This window comes from Coregonus clupeaformis, chromosome 13, assembly GCF_020615455.1.
Source record: "Coregonus clupeaformis isolate EN_2021a chromosome 13, ASM2061545v1, whole genome shotgun sequence".
In the NCBI taxonomy this organism is placed as follows: domain Eukaryota; kingdom Metazoa; phylum Chordata; class Actinopteri; order Salmoniformes; family Salmonidae; genus Coregonus; species Coregonus clupeaformis.
In genome coordinates, this window is record NC_059204.1 from 19,114,909 (window position 1) to 19,123,093 (window position 8,185).

Here is an 8,185-nt window from a genome sequence, read left to right on the forward strand (position 1 = left end):
CCGTCAAATCTTGGGTGAGAACCTCCTTCCCTCAGCCAGGGCATTGAAAATGGGCCGTGGATGGGTATTCCAGCATGACAGTGACCCAAAACACACGGCCAAGGCAACAAAGGAGTGGCTCAAGAAGAAGCACTTTAAGGTCCTGGAGTGGCCTAGCCAGTCTCCAGACCTTAATCCCATAGAAAATCTGTGGAGGGAGCTGAAGGTTCGAGTTGCCAAACGTCAGCCTCGAAACCTTAATGACTTGGAGAAGATCTGCAAAGAGGAGTGGAACAAAATCCCTCCTGAGATGTGTGCAAACCTGGTGGCCAACTACAAGAAACGTCTGACCTCTGTGATTGCCAACAAGGGTTTTGCCACCAAGTACTATGTCATGTTTTGCAGAAGGGTCAAATACTTATTTCCCTCATTAAAATGCAAATCAATTTATAACATTTTTGACATGGGTTTTTCTGGATTTTTTTGTTGTTATTCTGTCTCTCACTGTTCAAATAAACCTACCATTAAAATTATAGACTGATCATGTCTTTGTCAGTGGGCAAACGTACAAAATCAGCAGGGGATCAAATACTTTTTTCCTTCACTGTAAGTGTATGTAAACTTCCGACTTCAACTGTATATGGCATCATAGTATTTTCCCTCACTTTCAACAATTGGAGCTATTTGTGGTTCATCCTGTTACTATTGAGTGTCTATCCTCATTGCAGCCTAATGTATTTATTTATGTTTAAAAAAGGCAGCATACCTTTGGTGAAAGGTCCACATGCCTGCCATTGGGCTACACATCATTTTGGTGTGACAAGTTCCTCATCGAGTTGAATAGGGTTTAGGTATTTAGTTAAATTAGTGTTTGTGTAGCTTTTTTATGTTATTTTTTATCATTTACAGTTTAAGATAAAATGTTTACATTCAATAATGCAACAAATATTAAGTTGATTTTGTATCTTTAGTGCTTTGCAGACGGTCAGACTGGTACTGTATTAGAGTTGGTTCACAGTATACCTACTTCTGGAATGGTTCAAATGGGAACAAGAGTCCATCTTCATTCAACTATGGTGGGCTTAAAGAGATTCTCTGCTACTTTTGTATACTTTTTAGCCAGTAGTTCTGAAAGTAGCACACACGAGCCAAAAGTAGTCCCCGGAGATTGCGTACTACGTCACATATGTGCAGATATGTGTGCCACGTCATTGTTCGCTCTCTCTCCATTAATCTCACTTGCTCACTGAGTCGTTGGGCCTGCCCTGCAACCTCATTGGAGAACGCTGGGCAGGCCTCTTGTTAGCTGCCACTCAAATACGAGGGGCTGAAGCTCATTGGCTTGAACTCAAATTGCTTCAAGAAAACGGTCGCTTTCAAACTAGAGATTATGTGGCTAATTGAGGTAAGACAGTAATTCTGCTCATAGATTATGCATGTATGAACTACCCATTGACACATCCAGCCCAAAGCGGGAGGATTACAAAATACTTTCTTAGTCGCCAAAGTACCAGAGCATGTATTTAAACTATTCTTAGAAAGAGAAAGAATAGCACAGAATAGTGTTTTCTTTTCCCCCTTTTATTACTTGAACAACTGCTACAGAGTTAATGTCATGTAGTTATGTCTCTATTTAAACCTGTGTATCAGTTGAGCTCATCTTGTTCGTAGAAGAAATCTGCCTCTGGTATTCCTTTCTCTGTGTATGAGAGTAAGGCCAGTGCCATGCACATCTTGACTCCTGTACTCTGACAATTGATTTATATGGTAATTTCAACCATTTGTTTTAACACTGTATATTTATATTAAAGATGTATCTGTTAAAAGGTGGGGGGTTACAGATTTTTGTATGAGTGTATATACATCTTTTATGGGCGTTTTTTAATTTCAGACACAGATTAAGCCTAATCCTGTACTAAAATGCAGTTTCAATGGAGATTCTCCATTGAGCTTGCATTTTAGTCCAGGACTAGGTTTAATCTGTATCTGGGGAAACCACCCCTAGTGTATGAAAATGTCTGTGTCTCTTTCGCGAGGCAAGTAGAGACCTGCAGTTTCCTAAAATGACTACTAGATGGAGACAAAACACCAGCACTGTCCTATGACAGGCCTGACGATGCATTCTACAGTCCTAGAGGGGAGGAAGGATACTCTACGCTAGCCTACAGAAGTAAGTGCTGAGTTTGCTACAGAGCTAAAAAGATCAGTGCAGATACATTCCATCATTTAACAGCCCAGAGATCTTGAATATATATGAGCTTCAGTGGGCCTTGCACTTGGGCATGTGTCAAAATGCCTAGCTTAGCTATAATTTGAGAAAGTGTTTTGGTAACTGCTAGTTCTACGTGTGTCAGGAATCACAAACCATTTACTGAGACCTTCCAGAGAAATGGATGGTGTGTGTTTGGGGGACAAGTCAATCTTATTAAAAATATTAAATGTACTTTCAGTAGCCTAGTCTTGCTTTAGTGTATTGTTCATCCACCCCTGTGAATTCATTCAATGTCCCACAAGCACACAAATACTTCCGTACTTTTCTATATTAAACACACACTGGATTCTTGTTGATGGAAGCAGCTCCTGTATTCAATGCTCCAGCCAGGCCGGACATTTAGTTAAAACAATCACACCAAAGAGAAAATAAACACATTCCAGAAGCCACCAGAACATTGCTTTGTTATTCTGGTCGCCGCTCAGTGAAGAGGTAACTGGGGTTCAGGTCGGGGCAGGGATGTGTTATCTGTTTAGCCATGTCATGGACTGGGGTCACTTTTTGTCTTTCTTTCTGTGACTGGGATTGCATGCAGAGAGCCTGGCTGGCCTGCATTTTTTGACCTGTTTTTGTAGAGTACTGAAATTCCTGTCATTCAGCTGCTATCGGTGGTCCGATTCTGTTTTCCAACTTAGAAAGCTCTCCATGGGTCCAGGCTTCACTGGTCTGGTATGTGGATTTTATTTTTTCTGCACAGCAAGAGGTTAACCCTTTGGTAGTCATAAATATTTGTTCTGTAAGTCTCGCATCCTTGTCTCAGAGTGAGACCCTCAGACCGCACGTATTTCCTCCACACTTGACCAAGGTTGTGTTGACAAAAGTAAACACTAAATGCTTTGTTAAGTGCGCTAAGAGGTAGTGTGAGATTTACTTGTTAACTCTTACACCTTGAACCCACTTCAGATCAGCACACCTTGCCTCCCTCTAAAAATAGTGTTTCAAATGAACTCACTAAAAGTGTGCCTTTTATCCTTTGATGTTAGTCTTTGTTCATTATGTGGAAAATAAAGCACAGAATAATGGATGTCTCACCAAATGAAGTGTTTTGTTTTTTCTCCAGGGGGTTGAAACAATGGCCCTTAAGTGCTTATTTGGTGTGTTTTGTTTTTCACCACATCAACCATCTGTCTGTTCTCCATGGCAGCAGAAAGAGTGTGTGTTTAGGGGGGCCTGTGTCTGAGCAAGACTTCAGTACAACACACAATTGTTTTCCTCTTGGAAACAAACACAGTCAGATGCGAGGTTGAGTCAGGGAGAGAATACAGTTGTTTGTGCATGCCTGCCTATGTGTCAGTTGTAGCAGACTGTTCCAAGGATGTGGTCCGCATCACTCATAGACCGAGGAGTTGGCTAAAGCATAAACAAAACAATTTGTATTTGTCACATGCTTCATAAACAACAGGTGTAGACTCAGTGAAATGCTTACCTACTGGCCCTTACCAACAATGCAGAGATAAAGAAATACACAATGAGTAATGATAACTTGGCTATAGACATTGTGTACCAGTACCGAGTCGATGTGCAGGGGTACGAGGTAATTGAGGTAGATATGTACATATAACTAGGAATAAAGTGACTAGGCAACAGGATAGATACACTGCTGCAACTGTTTATGTGATGAGTAAAAAAAAAGTGGGTCTGGGATGATGGTGTTGATGTGAGCAATGACCAGCCTTTCAAAGCATTTCATGGCTACAGATTTGAGTGCTACTGGGCGATAGTCATTTAGACCGGTTACCTTGACGTTCTTGGGCACAGGGACTATGGTGGTCTGCTTGAAACATGTAGGTATTACAGACTGGGTCAGGGAGAGGTTGAAAAGGTCAGTGAAGGCACTAGCCACCTGGTCAGCGCATGCTCTGAGTACGCATCCTGGTAATCTGTCTGAATGTTAACCTGTTTATAGGTTACTCTTACATTGGCTACAGAGAGCGTGATCACACAGTTGCCTGGAACAGCTGGTGCTCTCATGCATGGTTCAGTGTTGCTTGTCTCGACGTGAGCATAGATGGCATTTAGCTAGTCTGGTAGGCTCACGTCACTGGGCAGCTTGTGGCTAGGTTTCCCTTTGTAATCCGTGATAGTTTGCAAGCCCTGCCACATCCGACGAGCGTCAGAGTCGGCGTAGTAGGATCCGATCTTAGACCTGTATTGACTCTTTGGCTATTTGATGGCTCGTCGGTGCTCTTAGCGTGATTTCTTATAAGCGTCCGGATTAATGTCCCGCTCCTTAAAAGCGGCAACTCTAGCCTTTAGCTCAGTGCGGATGTTGCCTGTAATCCATGGCTTCTGGTTGGGATATATACGTATAGTCACTGTGGGGACGACGTCGTCAATGCACTTATTAATGAAGCCGGGGACCTCAACGCCATCGGATGAATCCTGGAACATATTCCAGTCTGTTCTAACGAAACAGTCCTGTAGTTTAGCATCCGCTTCATTGGACCACTTTCGTATTGAGCACCACCATACTATTTACCAAGAGTTTTCCTCTATATTGGTACTTACTGGTACTTTCTGTTATAGTTTTTGCTTGTAAGCAGGAATCGGGAGGATAGAATTCTGGTTTGCCAAATGGAGGGTGAGGGAGAGCTTTGTATGAGTTTCTGTGTGTGGAGTAAAGGTGATCTAGAGTTTTGTCTCCTCTAGTTGCACAGGTGACATGCTGGTAGAAATTAGATAAAATGGATTTCAGTTTCCCTGCATTAAATCACCGGCCACTAGGAGCGCCGCCTCTGGATGAGCATTTTCTTGTTGCTTATGACCCTATAAAGCTCGTTGAGTGCAGTCTTAGTGCAAGCATCGGTTTGTGGTGGTAAATGGACAGCAGCGAAAAATAGTATGGTCTACACCTTATCATGAGGTATTCTAACTCGGGCGAGCAGAACCTCGAGACTTAATATTAGTGATTGTTATCCAGTGTTCGCCAATAAAACGGAGGGTAGAGGCAGATTATTTATTCACTAACGTAGTTTCGTCAGGGTGCCCACACGCCGGCCTCTTCCTTTTCCGAGTCGGGATTAGGGCCTGGTCCGGGGTGAGCAGTGTGTCCTGCACCGCTGACTCGTTGAAGTAGAACTCTTACGGTTCAGGAGCCCGTAAAACAGCAGCTATCCATTGCAGCGCCATTCTGAGTAGTGCAGTTCTGGGACCAGAGTACTAGAGTGAAGCCTTTTGTCTTTGTCCACCTGCCTTCTCTCCCCTTCACCCCACAGACTTCCTAAAATAGAACCTGATCAATAAATCAATACCACTCTGTTATATAGTCAGAACAAGCTGCTCATTGTGCTCAATCTCCCTCTGTTTCTCCAGCCCAGTTTGAAAGTACACTGAATGACTAAGAAATCATGTTACTTTGTTCAAATATGAGAAATGAATTCTAATTCCTCATTCTAATGCTATGGTATTTTTGTCTACTTCCAGATTAAAGGAACTAGTTTGTGATGTGTAATTCCGTTTGAGCTTGATGTAAAAGCTGCTGTATTCTCCTCCCTTCAGCCCCAACAGAGTAATTTGGCCACTGAAAGACTCCATTAGAAATGAGAGCCTGGTGTCAGAGCCCTGTATGGAGCTACTGGCTCAATCCCCTGCTGCTCCATTTAAGATGGGGTGTGAGCTTTGGGCACTGAAGCCAACACACACACACACACACACACACACACACACACACACACACACACATACATACCACGATCCCACCCAAACAAACACACACACACACACCCAATGTATGCATGCCACTGCTGGAGAATCCTGGACTTTGGATCCCAGCCCAGTCTTTGCTGGACAGATGTCTTCCCTGAAAACAATCACCATCACCAGTGAAAATAATTGGTACCTTAGCCATCTGCAGGAGACGCTGAGGACCGGATGGATGAGGAGGGTAATGAATGTTAACCCACTTAACGGGCATGGGAGGGGGGCCACTCGGGGCCAAAAACAGATCCTCATTGGATGAGACAGCAAGGAAGGAGGGGTGAGTGTGTGGGGCATGAGCGTGTGTGGTATGAGGGTCATTGATGTGGAGATGGAGCTATTGTTGGATAAAGAGCATAAGAGCATATATAAGTGTAGAAGCGTGTATTGTGTGTGTTGGGGGGGGGGATGATTGACACTCATCATCTCTATTTCTACATGATTGGCATGCTGTGATTTGTGTCAGTTAGACTGATGAAGGATTACTGCTCTTCCCCCTCCTGAAAATAACGCGTTATGAAACCTTAAATGTACACGATACATTCTATTACCATGTTATTACCAGTTTAGTCTATGCTGTAATGTAAAGTACCACTATCCATAGCGCTTCCTCTCATGGATGCATTGAAACATGGCCTGTCCCGTGTTGGGTTCTGAGTGACAGTTCCCTGGCCCTGGTAGGGCTGGCAGACGTACACTACATGACCAAAATTATGTGGACACCTGCTCGTCGAACATCTCATTCTAAAAACATGGACATTAATATGGTCCCCCTTTGCTGCTATAACAGCCTCCACTCTTCTGGGAAGGCTTTCCACTAGATGTTGGAACATTGCTGCGGGGACTTGCTTCCATTCAGCCACGAGCATTAGTGAGATCGGGCACTGATGTTGGGAGATTAGGTCTGGCTCGCAGTTATTGTTGGAAGCACAGAATCGTCTAGAATGTAATTGTATGTTGTAGCGTTAAGATTTCCCTTCACTGGAACTAAGGGGCCTAGCCCAAACCATGAAAAACAGCCCCAGATCATTATTCCTTCTCCACCTAACTTTACTCTTGGCACTATGCATTCGGGCAGGTAGCGTTCTCCTGGCGTCCGCCAAACCCAGATTCGTCCGTCGCCCTGCCAGATGGTGAAGTGTGCTGCCAATGGCGCCGAGCTTTACACTACTCCAGCCGACGCTTGGCATTGCGCATGGTGATCTTAGCCTGGGAGCACAGCACTGAGGCTGCCCCTGAGGCTCCGTCTAACACTGTCTGAGTAGGAGTTGGGTCAGCTGTAGGCACAGATTCAGGATCAGTTTACCCTCCCCAAAATGTAACTATAACAATAAGGAGAAAAAATAACAAAACTGACCTTAGTGTGGGTAACTTAATCTTACTCTGACAAACTGGCCTGTTGTTGGACTCTACTCAATAATACACTGTAGACCCAGACTGTGCTCTAGGATCTTTATCCCAATTATCAGCCAACAAAACTGTTCTCTCTCTGCCAAATCTGCATACAGTACAGAATACAGACACCCCCCCTGCTAGTCCTCAGGGTTTGGGTTGCTCACTCAGAGAGCTCCAGGGGCACGATGACGCAACCACACAGTGACATGTTTCTCATCCCAGAGACACACACTCCAGACTGGGTTGGATGCTATCAGGGCCTGATTGCTCCTGTTATTTGTTAGTAAAACGTTACCACTCTGAGAGTTTCTGCTAGCTACAGCCTTGAGGCCTGGTGGCTTTAGGGTGAATATATTTTCCACAGTAGGGCCCAGACAGCAAAAGCACATCTCTGGATAACCAGCCAGAGCCAGACAAAAGCATAAAACAGCCGTTAAATAAAGGGCTGTTTTCATCAAAGAGCAAGTTATGAAGAGGAGTAATGAGAATGTAGTGTAAAAAAATATGACTTTGTCCAGCATTAAATTCCTACCCCAGATTATTGTGTCTAATAATCTAAGCCCCCTCTCGCCTGTTAGTTAGACCCCCATTCCTGTAGGAGGCTATAGCTATTGTTCAGAAATAAATTATTTTACTTGTCATCTCCCTGGTCTTTGTCAGGTGCTGGTTTGACGAATCATTCCATGTCGGTGCCGGGTCAGATCAGGGTTTAGTGCTGACGGTGATGCTCTATGAGGCGCTAGGACCCAGCATTGTTATTTGAGGAGGGTGAATAACTCGCACTAGGACCACGCAGTTTGTGGGGCTATAGAGCTGCACTGTCTTTGTTCCTCCACTCAGAAT